Consider the following 18,681-nt stretch of genomic DNA (forward strand, 5'->3'; position numbering starts at 1 on the left):
TCATCAACATTAAGACCACAATTGTATTATTTATTTATTCATATCATAGGGGGAACTTTGGGTAATACCAAAGATCTCCCATTTTGGAGAACAATATTTCACATTTAAAGGAATAGTCCCCCTATGTGGACTTTTTTAATAATTTTTTTTTTACAAATAAAAATAATAAATTCTAAGGGGTGGATTTACTATAAGTTATAACAAGGAAAATTGGAGGTGTTGCCCATAACAACTAATCAGATTCTAGTTATCATTTATCTAGTACAGTGATGGGAAACCTGATACACTTCAAGGGCCACATTGATCAGCCCTCTTACCTTCAAAAGGGCCGTACATTACCTTTAATCCCTGTAACAAGTTAAAACAATACATTTATTGTAATAACATATCAGTAGGCATTTAAATATTTAAAACAAGTCTTACAAGCTATAACAAACAAAGCAGGAAGGAGCTGAGGGTCACAAGTGAATACTCGGAGGGGCACATTCGGCCCTTGGGTCGCTTGTTGCCCTTCACTGATCTTATGACAGCTAGAATCTGATTAGTTGGCAGCTGCTACTCCTAAGGGTATATTTTCCAAATTAAACCTCATACCTATCTAAAACTAAGCAAAACTGACATCTCCTTTGGTCCATGTATGAATGAGGGTGGAGATGTTATGTGTTCTATGTGTTCTTTAAACTGATTAGAATTTTATAACTGCTTTGTGAAGTTAGATTTGGCAGTTTGGCGATTTGGCTTTCTTTTGGGAGCCTATAATAGATAAAGGAGAAATTCACCAAAAGTAAGAAAAACATGTTTACCTTCATTTTTAAATGTAAATACATTTGCTATATTTATGTTCCATGAACATTATAATGTCTAGAAACAGAGATGTATATTTTAGCTTTTAAAGTATAATTCTTTTTGTCACACCATAACATGAGTACATGAGTGCAAAGGCCAAAATGCCACAAAATACCCCTAAAGACACTCTATTTTATTTAAAACTGTAGGCCCCCTCAATACATTTATCTATGAATCATTTTAAATCGTAGTACTGCAGTTTTTTTGTTCAATTTAGCTATATATGAAGAATTTAAATAAAGTCACCTTTATTTTTCACATTTGCACTGTATTTGTTCAGTTGGAGAAACACCCCCGTTAAAGTCTCCCATGTATGGGAAACCATATCTATATGCTTTACTTTATCAAATATTTAAAAGGGCCATGAACAATTTATCCAATGTGAGTGCTGTACTACTGGAATCTAAGGATGATATTTAATTTGACATTGGTTTTGAGCAGGTATTATAGCCTCTGTCATATTTGATTTTTTAAAAATTAGTTCTTGGTACAGAATGACTGAAATTGTGTTCTCAATGCAGAATATCTAAATGTTTTACTGATTATTTATATAATTGTACAAGGAACTATACTCCCTTCTGCCCTGGTCCATACTGAATACTCAACGACATACTCAAAAATTATAGGGCATATCCGAAATGCAGCCAAGTGTCAAATCGCCTCCAACTGGAAGTCAGACCTACCTTCACTATCTGCTACAATACTACACAAAATACCTGTCAACATCTCATGTACTTGGTCATCTTGGACTTATCTAACTAACTCAAACAAAACAGAAGGCGACTCTCCTACATACTATTCTAAGTGGAGAATATCTGCTGTTAATTCTTTTAGTTTCATCTCCTACATAACCTAAGACCTGAATTAAAACTTGGTGGAATGTTACAAAAGTTGTTCCACCATAAACTATGCATGTTGTACAATATCATATATTTTGATTCTTACAAAGTCTTATATATTGTTACCCTTCCCATTCACCCCTCATCATTTCCTTGGATGTTCATCCTATTCCCTCCCCTCTTACCCCCATTCCCCAAACTTGCATGTTATTTGTATATATGTTTTTATCTCTGTTAAAAAATTGAATAAAAAGATATTTTTTTTAAAAAAAAAAAAGTATAAAAGAAAGTTATAAGTAATGTATATATGTAGAGATGCACAGGAGGGAGAGGGAGGCTGTGACTGTGACAATTGCCGTGACAATGACCTGTACTGTATAGCCCTGGTGGATGGGTCCTGCAGTGGGTCCTGCTGTTTGAATGAGGCACGGCTAGCGGTATTGCAAGGGTTGATCAGTAGGGCTGTAGCTAGGAGTTTTTTTCATATGTGCATTATAATTTTATATAATTTTATTTATCGTGTTCTTACTCTGTTGTTGTTACTTTATTTATAAAAAAAAAAGTTAAAGAATAAGGAAAAGAATTTTCATTCAAAAAAGAGAGAAATAAAATAAAAATAGACACATTGACATGTTTGTCCCCAATGGTAAAGCACTATAGAATTTGCTGGCACTATATAAATAAATGTTGATTATAATGATGATGATATTGAGAACATGAATAAAGAGACACATTTTATTACTTTAATATTTGTAGAATTGTGAGTTGTTTGTCAGAGCCTGCATTGGAGTTAAGGAGAGGGAGCTTATGTGGTTGCCCCTAGTTAAGGTGGGGCTGGATGGTTAAAAATATATATATTTCAGTTTGGGGGGAATCCCAGGATTGGCTAGGTGGCAGTCCTGGATGGGTTCTCAGCCCATAGATTATGTGTTATTATTCTGGATTTGGTTTGCTACATGAATAGGATTTGTGGATTAGACAGACATGACCTGGTGGGCAATACGTTGCCCTGGTACTGCGCTCCTCTTAAATTGGTAAAAGGCTGTTGCCATTTTCTCTTCACTGCTTGGTGTCGTGTCTATTATTGTGTGTGTGATGGTTGGATGTGTTTTGGGACAGAGAGGCAGATAGTATCTAAGGTCATGACATTGGGAGAGTCAGGAATGAGGAAGTAGATAAAATGGATTTATTACAGGAAGCTCTGTAAAAATAGTACATCTTATACTTTATGATGAGCTAATGCATGTGGTAATCTAAAAATATCCCTTTGAAAAGAATCTTCTAAAAATCGAAAAAAGTTATTTGTTTATATATTGATGCAGTATTTACAAAAGACACTTTGCACCGAAAAGTTAATCCCAAATATAATAAGAATAATATGTCAATATCTGCATAAGGACACATGATTATGTGTGATTGGCATCATGGCAAGCTACATTAGCACATAAGTCAATGCCATATGGCTACTAGCAAAATGAGAATGTTTACATTTAAATCATTTACTTGCCAAGACCTTCCACACTAAAATACCCCGATTTATTTTTATTTACTTATTTCCCATTTCAATTTAAATAATGGTGACCAAAGAAGAAACTCACTGTCCTTTTACAAATCATTATCTCCTTTTCAAAATCTCTCTGGAGGCTACAAAATATGGCTGCCAGTCACAAATACAATCAATCTGCTACATAGACACAGGCTCACAACTCTCATAGGAGGTGGGGCAGCATTGTTGCTCCTCAGGCTGGGAATGTGGAGCTTGGCTGTGACATCATATTAAAGTACCATGCTCCCACCTTTACATTGAATTGGAGGAGCAGTAGTCAGCAGCCTCATATGTAGAAAGCTGCTGGCTTCTTCTCCTTCTTGTCAGCAGTGGATGCTCTGCGTAGGGTCGCCAGTGGGGCATTAAAAACATGCGACACTTGACATTGTGTCACTCATAGCAAACTTGGAGGCTTTCTGAATTACCACACTGTAAATTTTGGGTGGTAATTGTCAGATTAGTATACTGCATTTGTACAACTGGCTCATTGGTGGCTTACAGTCTTTCAGAAGGAATTTACAGAATTTCATTGGAAAGCAATTTGGGCACCCAAATCAATGCAATGAACCTCATATCAACTTCTGTGCCTCCTAGTGATCATTATCACAAATTGTATCCATTTATTATTTATTAATTTATTTAAATAGAACGTATATATTTTGCAGCGCTTCACACAGAGTAACCAGGAATGTAAACAACGATTTTGTGTGCACAATCCACATAATTACTCTGCACATGCCCAGAACCAGCTCATACAACGTAGAACGCTGCAACGTTCAATTAATCTTCGAGCGCAAAGGACACTTACTACAGCTTCCGATTTCAGGGAGGGAACAGGCGGGGAAGGGGCACTTGCCCATAATCAATGTACACTGAGGACGTACCAATCTCGAGCGCACGCAGCAGCGTCCGGTCCAAGCTGTGGACATCTCAAAAGTGCTGATTACTAGTGATGACGGCTATGTATGCATGCTATATGTGTTTGCAATGAGGAGCAACTGTAAAAATGTATTTTATGTACAATAGACACTCATAACATATTATATATTTCGTGGGGGGACTCAAAAAACTTTTTTTTTTTAATGTATTATCATTAATGAACAAGTAACATTAATTCGTTTTTTTTGCTCTAAGCTCTCTTTTGTGATTGTATAGTCCTCATAGGTATTGGAAGTATCCTGCAGTGTCTTGTGTAGTAGAGCAGAGCGGACCTACACTCGTATTTATCACCGCATGTATCTCCACATCCATTCCTTGCTGAACTTCGGCATACGTATACCCGATTTATGTGTGTTTTAAAACAAATGCCAAAAGTGACTCAGCCACAACATGCACAATCATAAAGTCATACCTGCCAGTGGTGCAGGCACTAAATGCATTAGCAGTTATCTGGCACATTGATCAGTATTAATAAAACAGTAATTTTATACCCTTTTTTTTTCAATATAATGTAACTGCCTGGATACATTTGTTTTGAAGCCATATTAAGTTTGTATATTAAGACAGATGTTTGTTCTCTGGGACAGGATCCGCTGTGCTGCCAGACTCCATAACAACTGGATCGTGTCACGCTCCTGACCCTCTGACTACTCAGTTGGGGTCCACCGCTCCTACCTGCCTGACTGCAGCCGCTACCCTCTCTCGCAGCTCTCACTGGTAGGCGCCATCTTACCGGTGGTTCTGCGCATGCGTGAACCCAGCTTTTGAAAACTTCATTCATTCATTACTTTGACTAATTGCCTTGCTGGCAGGGGCAGGCTGGGCTGTTCCCATAGTGGGCTACCTTGGGCTGGGTCACTGGGCCACCTGCATTTTTTTCCCTTTAAAATGTTCCTAATAGGCTGCAGAGTCGAGTCTTGCCCCCCAGGCTAAAATTTGCCAACCCTTCCCTGCTTGCTGGCTCTATCTATATGAAGCACCCGCTGCATTGCCTAGGTGCCAGATCTCTATGTCTACCTACTTGTCAGGACATGTTCCCCTCTGGCTCCTGTGGTAATCTTGCTGCAGACTATTGTTCTCCTGGACATTTGGGTTCTCCCTATTGGTCTTGCCTAGCACTCTCACAGGGCACTGCGACCTGCAGAGTGGCAGCCGGGAAGTCCATACCCCCTTGCGGGGGTCCTTGGTAAAAACCTCCCGCTCTGTTAGACTCTGCGCCTTCTGTAGGTAGTGCCAATTCAAGCAGACCCCAAGGTCCTTACAGATATATTTTGCTTGTGACACATGGACTGCTATGGCTGTATTCAGAGGCAGAACTAGAAAGCTGTGGGACCAGGTGCAGGAAAGTGGGAAGGAGGAAACCAGGGCCCACAGTTTGCTAGTTCCCCATGCAGTGGGCCCCATTATATCAATGGGCACGGCACCTGTTGCACCAATGGCAGTTCCGCCACTGGCTATAGTTACGCCCTTGACTAAGGAGGTAGAGTTGGACTTCGCAGACCTAGGATTTAATAAGAGGGTGTGGGTGGTTAGAAAAATTTTCCAAGGGAAACAAAAAGGGTAAATTCAGATCTGCCCCCAGGGCTGACGCCCCCCTCACTAAGAGGCGATGTCCCACCCCTCTCTACTGTTGTGCCCCCATCCCTGCTGTTTCCTAATTTTGCAGGCAAGACTTGTTGACGGAGTCCTTTGTCCTTCAGACTGTGACATTATAGCCACACTGACAAGTAGGAGCAGGTATGTATGTCAGAAGCCTGCGCTCCGCATTATGTCACTTATTCAGTGTTTTAGACGCCCTTTCATCATCATCATCATCACCATTTATTTATATAGCGCCACTAATTCCGCAGCGCTGTACAGAGAACTCATTCACATCAGTCCCTGCCCCATTGGAGCTTACAGTCTAAATTCCCTAATATAGACACACACTCACACAAAGACAGACAGAGAGGGGGACAGACAGACAGCAAGGGAGAGACTAGGGTCAATTTTGATAGCAGCCAATTAACCTACAAGTATCTTTTTGGAGTGTGGGAGGAAACCGGAGCACCCGGAGGAAACCCACGCAAACACAGGGAGAACATACAAACTTCTCACAGATAAGGCCATGGTCGGGAATTGAACTCATGACCCCAGTGCTGTAAGGCAGAAGTGCTAACCACTATGCCACCGTGCTGCCCTTTAATCATTGGAGCCTTAAGCAACTGCCTAGGTTCTCCTAATGGTAGTGTCAGCCCTGCCTGTTCCCCACCTACTGTACCTCTATGGAAAACACCTTGCTCTGTGGTGCCTAAATGTTACACTCCTCCATGATGGAGGACCAGAAATACAGGGGAGAGTCTATGATTGTCCTCATCCTTACCCTTTTGCCCTCATCCCACAATGGCTTTACATCTGAAAGTATATAATGATATAAGCAGGAAGCTGTGGAGGTAGGCCCACATGCTGCCCATTGCTTGACTCTCACTGAAGATATGGCTTTGTTGTGTAAATCAAGTGGTCTATAGCAGATTTGCCCTGGTCTAACAACTGATAACTTCCCTATGAGGAAGCCTATTTAAAAAAGATTGCAATTGTAATAATATTTTTTACTATTTTTTAATGTAGTTCTACAAGCGACAGCATATCTAGGCAGCTTATTACTTCAGGGCTTGCTGGAAAAACATTTTTTTCTACCTTTTAACACTTTATTATCCCAACACCAATGGGCAGGTGTTTTGGGAGGAGCCCAGTGCTTTCAGCACAGGGCTGGTTTTTACTAGAGGAGGGGGAATTCAGCCCCATGCTGAATAGGCTGGGGCTGTGTCACATTATGACAGAGGGACTCCACACTGCGATATTCCTGTTATAGTGTGACCAGCCCAGCCTATCATAGCCTGGTGCTGGACACAGGGTTTGCGGACGGACTCCATGCCATATGTCCCCCACAACAGCGACAACCAGCCCAGGCTACGAGCGCTGGTGTTTAGATCACTTTGTAGGGCGAGAAGGGGGATACTGATTCTTTTTTTTTTTAACAATGCAAATGTTTTTTTAACAATGCACGTATCTTGCACCAGGAGTCTAGCACCACCAACAGATACACCTGCTGACAGATGTATCTGCGCTTGTGTCCAGGTCTGACTCGCACTGTACCTGGCCTATGCTTGCCCTTCCCCGTTTCGTCTCTCTAAGCTTTGTTAGTTGTAAGTGTAAGAAATATGAGTACGCATTTTTTGTGTGTATGCGCAGTATGGAAATGCATATTTTCAGCTAAAAACAAAAACAAAATATCCAACTCATGAGACCACTGTAAGTATCACTACTGCTCCAGAATGTTTAGTATCTGGGGCAGAAAAGTACAACATATTAAAACACTGCTCTGACCTTGTCCTTATTTATACAAGGAATCTATTTTTATCATCTAGAAAGTATTTCTTGACAAGGCATAAATACAAACGCAGTCTATCTCATACTTGCCAACTCTCCCAGAATGTCCGGGAGACTCCCGAAATTCGGGTAGATCTCCCGGACTCCCGGGAGAGCAGGCAAATATGCTGTCGCAGCATTTTTTGCCAAAATGACACGATTCGCCGTGCCCCGCACCTCCCACCCTCCAACCACGCCCCCCTGCCTGGGATCTCCCGGAGAGAACTTTAAAAAGGTTGGCAAGTATGATCTATCTTTAACAGATGCACTTCTAAAGAGACCTTTCACACATGCATAAAAATGTATATTTTGTACAAAAGTGTAAAACATTCACATATGTTATGATGGGTAAACATGGGGCTTTATGTGCTATGTTATCTATAAATACAATGTAAAATGCAGGGTTTTAGATGTGTCCTTGGAAAGGTAGTATTTGTGCATTTACCAATCCAGATTACAAATTGTGTACATAACCATAAATATGTGTGCCAAACCAGACATACTTGATGCATATTTATAAAACACAGATTTAGGCATGTGTGCATGAGAACAAATATTTACACAGCTTTTAAATATCTGATCTGAGGGACGGACCTCCTAAAGCAGGTTAACACTTATGTGTGTCTCTACACTTTATCCTTTTTGTGTAAACATGTCTGTAATACTAGCCTGAAACATGTGACAATTTGCATTCAAGATGTTTAGCAAATACAATTCCAAATATGCAAAAAAGAAAGAAAGTGAAACTGTGGGAAATAAACAATTTACCAGTGTGACTCAGCTCAGTCTGCCTTTGGCTGTCTCCAGCATACCGAAAGAACCACTGACACTGCACTGACCACAGAGTATGACTATTACTGTCTGGTACCATTAATTGCATTTCTCTGGAGTTACCTCATGTCTTCAACATCAATTGTTAAAATAATTTACAGTGAATTCCCTCCAGGTCCATTGGTGAATACACAAATATAAAAACATTTAGGGCTAGATTTACTAAGCTGCGGGTTTGAAAAAATGGGGATGTTGCCTATAGCAACCAATCAGATTCTAGCTTTCATTTATTTAGTGCATTCTACAAAATGACAGCTAGAATCTGATTGGTTGCTATGGGCAACATCCCCACTTTTTCGACCCGCAGCTTAGTAAATCTAGCCCCAAAAGTACGAAGGGAGAGTTCCACTCGTCCTGCAAGGGTTAGAATAAGAAGCCACAGATTACTCTGCAGAACCATGAGGTCAAATTGTGATGTCACAACATGTACAAGCACATGTGTTCAAGGCAATAAACGCTAAAAATGCCAGGGTTAGAGGTAGGCTCTTCCAGAGCTGACTCAGAAGAAATGGGGGTACCCTCGCTTAAAACGGGAAAATCCTTCTATTTCAATTGAGGGTGCTCGTGTTTAATTATTGCCTGCTGATCATTTTGATCGGAGCAGCAAGATTTAAACGGAGCGATTGCCAAATGAGCTCAGATCTCACCCCCCGAGCTCCAAAATAAATATGTGCACATTCGTTTTTCTTTATTTTTAACATTATTATTTTTATTAGGGTCTTATATGGTAAGAGGGAAGGGGTACAGAATAGAAAAAAGAGATGGAGGGGTTACATAGTCGAGAGCAGACATAACAGAGAACATTATTAAATAAAAATTGATCTTGTTAAATGATGGACAAGTAATAAGCAATCTCTTGGGCACATAGGCAAACTAAAACCAGACATTGACATAAATCACATACTAAATGGAGGGGAAAGGTTGGGTTGGCCTGAGACAGGTGAGATAGGCCGAAGAGGTGGCGTAGTAAGTTAGAGCCATCCCTGTCCATAGTGAACTCATGCCAGGCCATCCGTTTGACTATGGGCGAGGATGGTGCCATGGAGTAAGGGACATCATATGTCTCCATTTTGAAGCTGAATTTAATTTCGGCAGCATCATTGTGGATTATTAGGGGGGTTGGTGCCACCATTGCGCAATCACCGCTCTAGCGGCAATAAGGATGTGTCCCCACACATATCTGTGGTGTTTCGGCAACTGTTCAGGAAATAAATGTAAGAGAGCAAGAAGTGGAGATGGGGCAGTGACAATTTGGTGGGCTTCTATGCCAATTGGAAGCTCTCGGACCAGAGTGGTTGGAAATTCGGACATGACCAGAACACATGGAGAATATCTCCAACGACTCCGCAATTGCGCCAACATAGTCGGGGGTGAGAAGGCCACATTTTTGGGGGGGCGGGACGGTCTGAGGTAAGTCCTATAAAGGAATTTCAGAAACATTTCTATATGGTTAGTACATTTAGACATTTTAGATTATTATAAATGTATTCCCATTGAGTGAAAGAGAGGGAGATATAGAGATCCGATTCCCATTTAATCTGAGAGTCGTGTTTAGGTGGGTCCATAAGGGTGTTTAAGTGTTGATACCAAAAGCTGATGCCGCCTTTGTTGTTACCCTAGTCAGTTTAGTATAAAGCAAAGGCGGAGGCAGACTCAAAGGGTGGACCAGACGCACTGATCCAATGGCACAGCCGCAGGTACTTGTAGAAGTCCTTAGTGGAGAAGCCAAAGCTGTCCTGTAGCCGCACAAAGGTCCAGCATCAAATAGGTGTGCAAGAGAGTGGCAGCCCATAGGGGGTCAATTGGATAAGTCTAAGTTAGGGATGAGCTTAGAAATGCTAGACAAAGGGAAGTTTCTAGTCGGGGGATCAAAATCTATGGAAGTCCCCACCATCCTATCCCAGACCTTAAGTGCATTCTGGATGGAGGATGGGGAGTGGAGGAAATGTGGTCTCAGTGAGCGAGGCAGCCTAATCAGGTCGGCTATAGGAAAGGAGGGATGAAGGGCGTGTTCGAGATCCACTCAGGGTTTGAGGCGGACCAGGAGCACCCAGTCTCTAGGATATGATATACGCCTCCTGGTATTTTGTCAAGTCAGGGAGGGCAAGACCACATTGCCTCCTGCGGAGTGTCATTCGGGCAAAAGATAGTCTGGAAGGTTTGCCCCTCCAAATATATTTAATTATAAGGGAATGGAATGCATCCGTAAACCTCTTTGGGAGCAAGTAGGCAATTGTTCTAAAGACATACATGAGTTTAGGGAGCAACTTCATCTTAAATGCTGCTACCCTGCCCAACAAGGAGACCTCTTAGCCCATCCATGATGTAGATAACTTGGTGAGTTGGGTGAGCATGGCAGAGATGTTTGACAGGAAATGGATCCCCAAGTAAGATAGAGATCGGTTCTTCCAGGTATATTTACAGCTGGACTTCAAGCGAGTCAGGGCGTCTAGTGGGATGTTGAGGGGGAGCTCAGTTCAGGCATTGTTTAACTTGTAGTATGATGCCCGACTGTACTCGTCTAGGATTTGGTGTAACGCCCATAACAAGGTCTCCAGGGTGGACAGGAAGAGGAGGACATCTTCCATAAACAAGCAAAGACTGTGGTCAGTGAATGTTAATTTTAAAGAGTGGAGTCTCCTCTTTCATATTAGGGTGCACCATATATTTTTTTTCAAATAAAGATTTTAAAGCACACAAACATTGTTAAAGAAAAGTGGGGGATGAAGGGGGAGGTACGAATGATCACCAGACAAAGAAACACATATTTACATGTTTATGTAAAAAAAAGTTGTAGGTGCCAACCAGCCATCAGTATGCTAGGAGCATGACAAAAGCTATCATACCCATTAACTATACAGTCACACACTTAATTTTACTAAAAAAAACAACAAGATTGGCCAGGGAGTGTCCTCTGCCTGCCTCTCAGCTGCCCGGTGTGGCCAGGAATTGTACGGCCACGTGTAAACTGGCATTCTATCGGTGGGGCTGTTCCTAGTGGTTTCATTTTCACTTGTGCAAGACATGCACTTTTGATATCTATTGCCACATGGCCAAGACATCAGAGATTAATAAGTAGTTGGACAAAAACTGGTACAAGAATCTTATGAATGTTGGCTGTATCCGAAGAAACTTATAAGAAGAACTAAATTAGGTCCTACCTGGTGTTCAGAACTCTAACATGTGGATTATCGCACTAAGATAATTAGGAATTAAAATGTATCTGCCATGCAGGTTGATGAATCTAAAAATTAATAATATAAACTGAAAAAAGCCTACTTGCAGTATACAGTTTTGACACATACAACTGCAAAAGTGTACCACTCCCTATTGGTCCAGTACTGATATTTCCATATACTTTCCTTTTTCCATGATTCATCTGGTGATTTTGATTTCAATGAGTGATCTCAGTGCAGGTTCATCTTCTCACCAGTTTGATGATCTGGGAAAAGACTTTGAGCTATGTGAACACTTTCTGCTGGTGATCACATCTTAAAATGTGAGCTCATGCTCCTCTACAGAAGTAAATGGGTGGCCACTTTTGAGGCCCCCTAAAAAGATAACATGTTGCCTACCACTGGTCTAAAAAAATACTTATAGTTTGATGATGTCGCAAAAATCTTTTCAGGAGAAGAGTGAGCATGGACCTCCCAGTACATTCCAGGGCCCTCTTAACAACATTATGGGCCCCCGGCAAAGCAGTGTTCCGGGGGCCCCTATATATATATATATATATATATATATATATATATATATATATACATTATAAAGTGTCACCAGTGTTAAATTAATTATACTGCAGGTTATAAATCAGAGGATTTACCCCTCTCTCCCACAACCTACTCTACTCAAGACATCCTACCCAACACCCATTACACCATTAATACCAACACCTGCACTACATCATCATGCATACACATAAGGAAGTGCTTCTCCCCCACCACAAGTAGCTTTGGATTTGGAATGTTGAATTTTCTTTCAATATTTTTACACCCATTGGACACCTGAAATGCCATAAGCACAAACATCAATGGCAACAACATTACAGAAGCTGTCAGCAGTTAACATTAGTCATAAGAAAACTTTAAACCACTTCTAGGCAGCATCTGTATAGGCACGTACTAAGTAGAGATGAGCGCACTCGGATTTCTGAAATCCGAGCCCACCCGAACGTTGCCGATCCGAGTCGGATCCGAGACAGATCCGGGTATTGGCGCCAAATTCAAATCTGAAACTGAGGCTCTGACTCATAATCCCGTTGTCGGATCTCGCGATACTCGGATCCTATAAATTCCCCGCTAGTTGCCGCCATCTTCACTCGGGCATTGATCAGGGTAGAGGGAGGGTGTGTTAGGTGGTCCTTTGTGCTGTTTAGTTCTGTGCTGTTTAGTTCTGTGCTGTGCTGTGCTGTGCTGTGCTGTGCTGTGTTCTGCAGTATCAGTCCAGTGGGTCTGTGTGCTGTGCTCTGTCCTTCTGAGGTCAGTGGTGCTGCTGGGTCCTGTGCTGTGTCCTGTTCAGTCCAGTGGTGCTGTGTCCTGTGCTCTGTGCTTCTAAGGGCATAGTTATTTCCCCAATATTCCCCTGTGTTTAAAAAAATAAAAAAAAGTTATTTAAAAAAAATACCAAAAACTAATTTAATTTTTTTTAATTACCACAAAATTTGCACAACCAATCCTGCAGTATAAGCCCATTGGTACTGCAATATTATCAAGTTCACACATTCTGCAGTATCAGTCCAGTGGTGCTGTGTCCTGTGCTCTGTCCTGCTGAGTTCCGTAGTGCTGCTGGATCCTGTGCCGTGTCCTGTTCAGTCCAGTGGTGCTGTGTCCTGTGCTCTGTGCTTCTAAGGGCATAGTTATTTCCCCATTATTCCCAAGTTTTTAAAAAATAAAAAAAAAGTAAAAAAAAATAAAAAATTAAAAATTAAAAAAAAAAATATATAATTATAACCAAATTTGCAAAACCAATCCAGCAGTATAAGTCCATTGGTACTGCAATATTACCAAGTTCACACATTCTGCAGTATCTTGTGCTACATATAATGGAGACCAAAAATTTGGAGGATAAAGTAGGGAAAGATCAAGACCCACTTCCTCCTAATGCTGAAGCTGCTGCCACTAGTCATGACATAGACGATGAAATGCCATCAACGTCGTCTTCCAAGCCCGATGCCCAATCTCGTAGTACCGGGCATGTAAAATCCAAAAAGCCCAAGTTAAGAAAAAGTAGCAAAAAGAGAAACTTAAAATCATCTGAGGAGAAACGTAAAGTTGCCAATATGCCATTTACGACACGGAGTGGCAAGGAACGGCTTAGGCCCTGGCCCGTGTTCATGACTAGTGGTTCAGCTTCACCCACGGATCTTATCCCTCCTCCTCCTCCCCCTCCCTCCAAAAAATTGAAGAGAGTTATGCTGTCAGCAACAAAACAGCAAACAACTCTGCCTTCTAAAGAGAAATTATCACAAATCCTCAAGGCGAGTCCAAGGGTGTTGGTGGTTGTCAAGCCTGACCTTCCCATCACTGTACGGGAAGAGGTGGCTCGGGAGGAGCCTATTGATGATGTAGCTGGCGCTGTAGAGGAACTTGATGATGAGGATGGTGATGTGGTTATTGTAAATGAGGCACCAGGGGGGGAAACAGCTGATGTCCATGGGATGAAAAAGCCCATCGTCATGCCTGTCAGAAGACCAAAAAATGCACCTCTTCGGTCTGGAGTTATTTTTATCCAAATCCAGACAACCAATGTATGGCCATATGTAGCTTATGTAAAGCTCAAATAAGCAGGGGTAAGGATCTTGCCCACCTAGGAACATCCTCCCTTATACGTCACCTGAATAACCTTCATAGTTCAGTGGTTAGTTCAGGAACTGGGGCTAGGACCCTCATCGGTACAGGGACACCTAAATCCCGTGGTCCAGTTGGATACACACCAGCAACACCCTCCTCGTCAACTTCCTCCACAATCTCCATCAGATTCAGTCCTGCAGCCCAAGTCAGCAGCCAGACTGAGTCCTCCTCAATACGGGATTCATCCGAGGAATCCTGCAGTGGTACGCCTACTACTGCCACTGCTGCTGTTGCTGCTGTTAGTCGGTCATCTTCCCAGAGGGGAAGTCGTAAGACCGCTAAGTCTTTCACAAAACAATTGACCGTCCAACAGTCGTTTGCCATGACCACAAAATACGATAGTAGTCACCCTATTGCAAAGCGTATAACTGCGGCTGTAACTGCAATGTTGGTGTTAGACGTGCGCCCGGTGTCCGCCATCAGTGGAGTGGGATTTAGAGGGTTGATGGAGGTATTGTGTCCCCGGTACCAAATCCCGTCGAGATTCCACTTCACTAGGCAGGCGATACCAAAAATGTACAGAGAAGTACGATCAAGTGTCCTCAGTGCTCTAAAAAATGCGGTTGTACCCACTGTCCACTTAACCACGGACATGTGGACAAGTGGTTCTGGGCAAACGAAGGACTATATGACTGTGACAGCCCACTGGGTAGATGCATCCCCTTCCGCAGCAACAGCAACAGCTGCATCAGTAGCAGCAACTACAAAATGGCTGCTCGTGCAAAGGCAGGCAACATTGTGTATTACAGGCTTTAATAAGAGGCACAACGCTGACAACATATTAGAGAAAATGAGGGAAATTATCTCCCAGTGGCTTACCCCACTTAGACTCTCATGGGGATTTGTGGTGTCAGACAATGCCAGTAACATTGTGCGGGCATTAAATATGGGCAATTTCCAGCACGTCCCATGTTTTGCCCACACCATTAATTTGGTGGTGCAGCATTACCTCAAGAGTGACAGGGGTGTGCAGGAGATGCTTGCGGTGGCGCGCAAAATTGCTGGACACTTTCGGCATTCAGCCAGTGCCTACCGCAGACTAGAGGCACATCAAAAAAGCATGAACCTGCCCTGCCATCACCTCAAACAAGAGGTTGTGACGCGCTGGAACTCCACCCTCTATATGCTGCAGAGGATGGAGGAGCAGCAAAAGGCCATTCAGGCCTACACAGCCACCTACGACATAGGCAAAGGAGTGGGGATGCGCCTCAGTCAAGCGCAGTGGAGACTGATTTCCGTGTTGTGCAAGGTTCTGCAGCCATTTGAACTTGCCACACGAGAAGTCAGTTCCGACACTGCCAGCTTGAGTCAGGTCATTCCCCTGATCAGGCTGTTGCAGAAGCAGCTGGAGAAAGTGAGGGAGGAGCTGGTAAGCCATTGCGATTACACCAAGCATGTAGCTCTTGTGGATGTAGCCCTTCGTACGCTTTGCCAGGATCCGAGGGTGGTCACTCTTTTAAAGTCAGAGGAATACATTCTGGCCACCGTGCTCGATCCTCGGTTTAAAGCGTATGTTGTGTCTCTGTTTCCGGCGGACACAAGTCTACAGCGGTGCAAAGACCTGCTGGTGAGGAGATTGTCCTCTGAAGAGGACCGTGGCATGCCAACAGCTCCACCCTCATTTTCTTCCACATCTATTGCTGCGACGAAAAAGCTCAGTTTTCCTAAAAGAGCCGCTGGCGGGGATGCTGATAACATCTGGTCCGGACTGAAGGACCTGCCAACCATTGCAGACATGTCTACTGTCGCTGCATTGGATGCTTTCACAATTGAAAAAATGGTGGAGGATTATTTTGCTGACACCATTGAAATAGACATGTCAGACAGTCCATATTGTTACTGGCAGGAAAAAAAAGGCAGTTTGGAAGCACCTGTACAAACTGGCTCTATTTTACCTGAGTTGTCCCCCCTCCAGTGTGTACTCGGAAAGAGTTTTTAGTGCAGTGGGGAACCTGGTCAGTGAGCGGAGAAGGAGGTTGCTTCCTCACAACGTTGAAAAAATGATGTTTAGAAAAATGAATAATCAATTCCTCAATGAAGTACAGCACTGCCCTCCAGATAGTACAGAGGGACCTGTGGTTGTGGAGTCCAGCGGGGACAAATTGATAATGTGTGAGGAGGAGGAAGTACACACTGTAGGGGGAGAGGAATCAGAGGTTGAGGATGAGGACGACATCTTTCCTCAGTAGAGCCTGTTTAGTTTGTACAGGGAGAGATAAATTGTTTTTTTGGTGTGGGGGCCCAAACAAACCAATCATTTCAGCCACAGTTGTTTGGTAGGCCCTGTCGCTAAAATGATTGGTTTGTTAAAGTGTGCATGTCCAATTTAACAACATAAGGGTGGGTGGGAGGGCCCAAGGACAATTCCATCTTGCAACAATTTTTTGGGCATTATGTGACCATTCAACAGTCGTTTGCCATGTTCAAAAAGTAAAAGAAAATGTCAACAAATTCAAAAAATTTAATGAAAAGTTAAATGCCCTGTCATTATTTAAAACAAGAGGGTTTGACATGCTAGAATTAGTATAGTGTTAATATGTTATAAACACTACACTTGGAACTTGGAGGAGGTATTGTGGCCGCGGTATCAAATTTAGTACCGGGGCCACCCCACTACGCAGTCCAGATACTTGTTTGGTGGAATTCTGACCAGTTGAGGGTGTAACTATTTATTATATTGTGGCCCCGGTATCAAATTTAGTACCAGGGCCACCCCACTACGCAGTCCAGATACTTGTTTGGTGGAATTCTGACCAGTTGAGGGTGTAACTATTTATTATATTGTGGCCCCGGTATCAAATTAAGTACCGGGGCCACCCCACTACGCAGTCCAGATTTTTTTTGGGGGGAATTCAGAGCCGTGGAGGGTTTTTTATATATTATATATATACTCCTCTACGCAGTCCAGGTACATTTTTTGGTGCGATTAAGACCAGTTGATGGTTTTCTTATTATATTGTGGTGACCACTCCTCTACGCAGTCCAGATTCATTTATTGGTGCGAATCATACAAGTTCAGGGTTTTTAATTTATATTGTGATGACCACTCCTCTACGCAGTCCAGGTACATTTTTTGGTGCGATTAAGACCAGTTGATGGTTTTCTTATTATATTGTGGTGACCACTCCTCTACGCAGTCCAGATTCATTTATTGGTGCGAATCATACAAGTTCAGGGTTTTTAATTTATATTGTGATGACCACTCCTCTACGCAGTCCAGGTACATTATTCGGTGCGATTCATACCAGTTGATGGTTTTCTTATTATATATATTGTGGTGACCACTCCTCTATGCAGTCCAGATACATTTATTGGTGCGAATCATACAAGTTCAGGGTTTTTAATTTATATTGTGGTGACCACTCCTCTACGCAGTCCAGGTACATTATTCGGTGCGATTCATACCAGTTGATGGTTTTCTTATTATATTGTGGTGACCCACTCCTCTACGCAGTCCAGATACATTTATTGGTGCGAATCATACAAGTTCAGGGTTTTTAATTTATATTGTGGTGACCACTCCTCTACGCAGTCCAGGTACATTATTCGGTGCAATTCATACCAGTTGATGGTTTTCTTATTATATATATTGTGGTGACCACTCCTCTACGCAGTCCAGATACATTTATTGGTGCGAATCATACAAGTTCAGGGTTTTTAATTTATATTGTGGTGACCACTCCTCTACGCAGTCCAGGTACATTATTTGGTGCGATTCATACCAGTTGATGGTTTTCTTATTATATTGTGGTGACCACTCCTCTACGCAGTCCAGATACATTTATTGGTGCGAATCATACAAGTTCAGGGTTTTTAAATTATATTGTGGTGACCCACTCCTCTACGCAGTCCAGGTACATTTTTTGGTGTGATTAAGACCAGTTGATGGTTTTCTTATTATATTGTGGTGACCCACTCCTCTACGCAGTCCAGGTACATTTTTTGGTGCGATTAAGACCAGTTGATGGTTTTCTTATTATATTGTGATGACCACACCTCTACGCAGTCCAGGTACATTATTCGGTGCGATTCATACCAGTTGATGGTTTTCTTATTATATTGTGGTGACCCACTCCTCTACGCAGTCCAGATACATTTATTGGTGCGAATCATACAGGTTCAGGGTTTTTAATTTATATTGTGGTGACCACTCCTCTACGCAGTCCAGGTACATTATTTGGTGCGATTCATACCAGTTGATGGTTTCTTTATTATTTTGTGGTGACCACTCCTCTACGCAGTCCAGATACATTTATTGGTGCGAATCATACAAGTTCAGGGTTTTTAAATTATATTGTGGTGACCCACTCCTCTACGCAGTCCAGGTACATTTTTTGGTGTGATTAAGACCAGTTGATGGTTTTCTTATTATATTGTGGTGACCCACTCCTCTACGCAGTCCAGGTACATTTTTTGGTGCGAT

General features: G+C 42.3%; 1 protein-coding gene across 19 annotated transcripts in view; it reads right to left on the bottom strand.

Moving 5' to 3' along the window:
* Nucleotides 1–18,681, bottom strand: part of DST (dystonin) — a 474,923-nt gene that overhangs the window by 441,938 nt on the left and 14,304 nt on the right. The gene's annotated exons all lie outside the window — the stretch shown is intronic.

Source organism: Mixophyes fleayi, chromosome 3 (genome assembly GCF_038048845.1).
Source record: "Mixophyes fleayi isolate aMixFle1 chromosome 3, aMixFle1.hap1, whole genome shotgun sequence".
NCBI lineage: Eukaryota > Metazoa > Chordata > Amphibia > Anura > Limnodynastidae > Mixophyes > Mixophyes fleayi.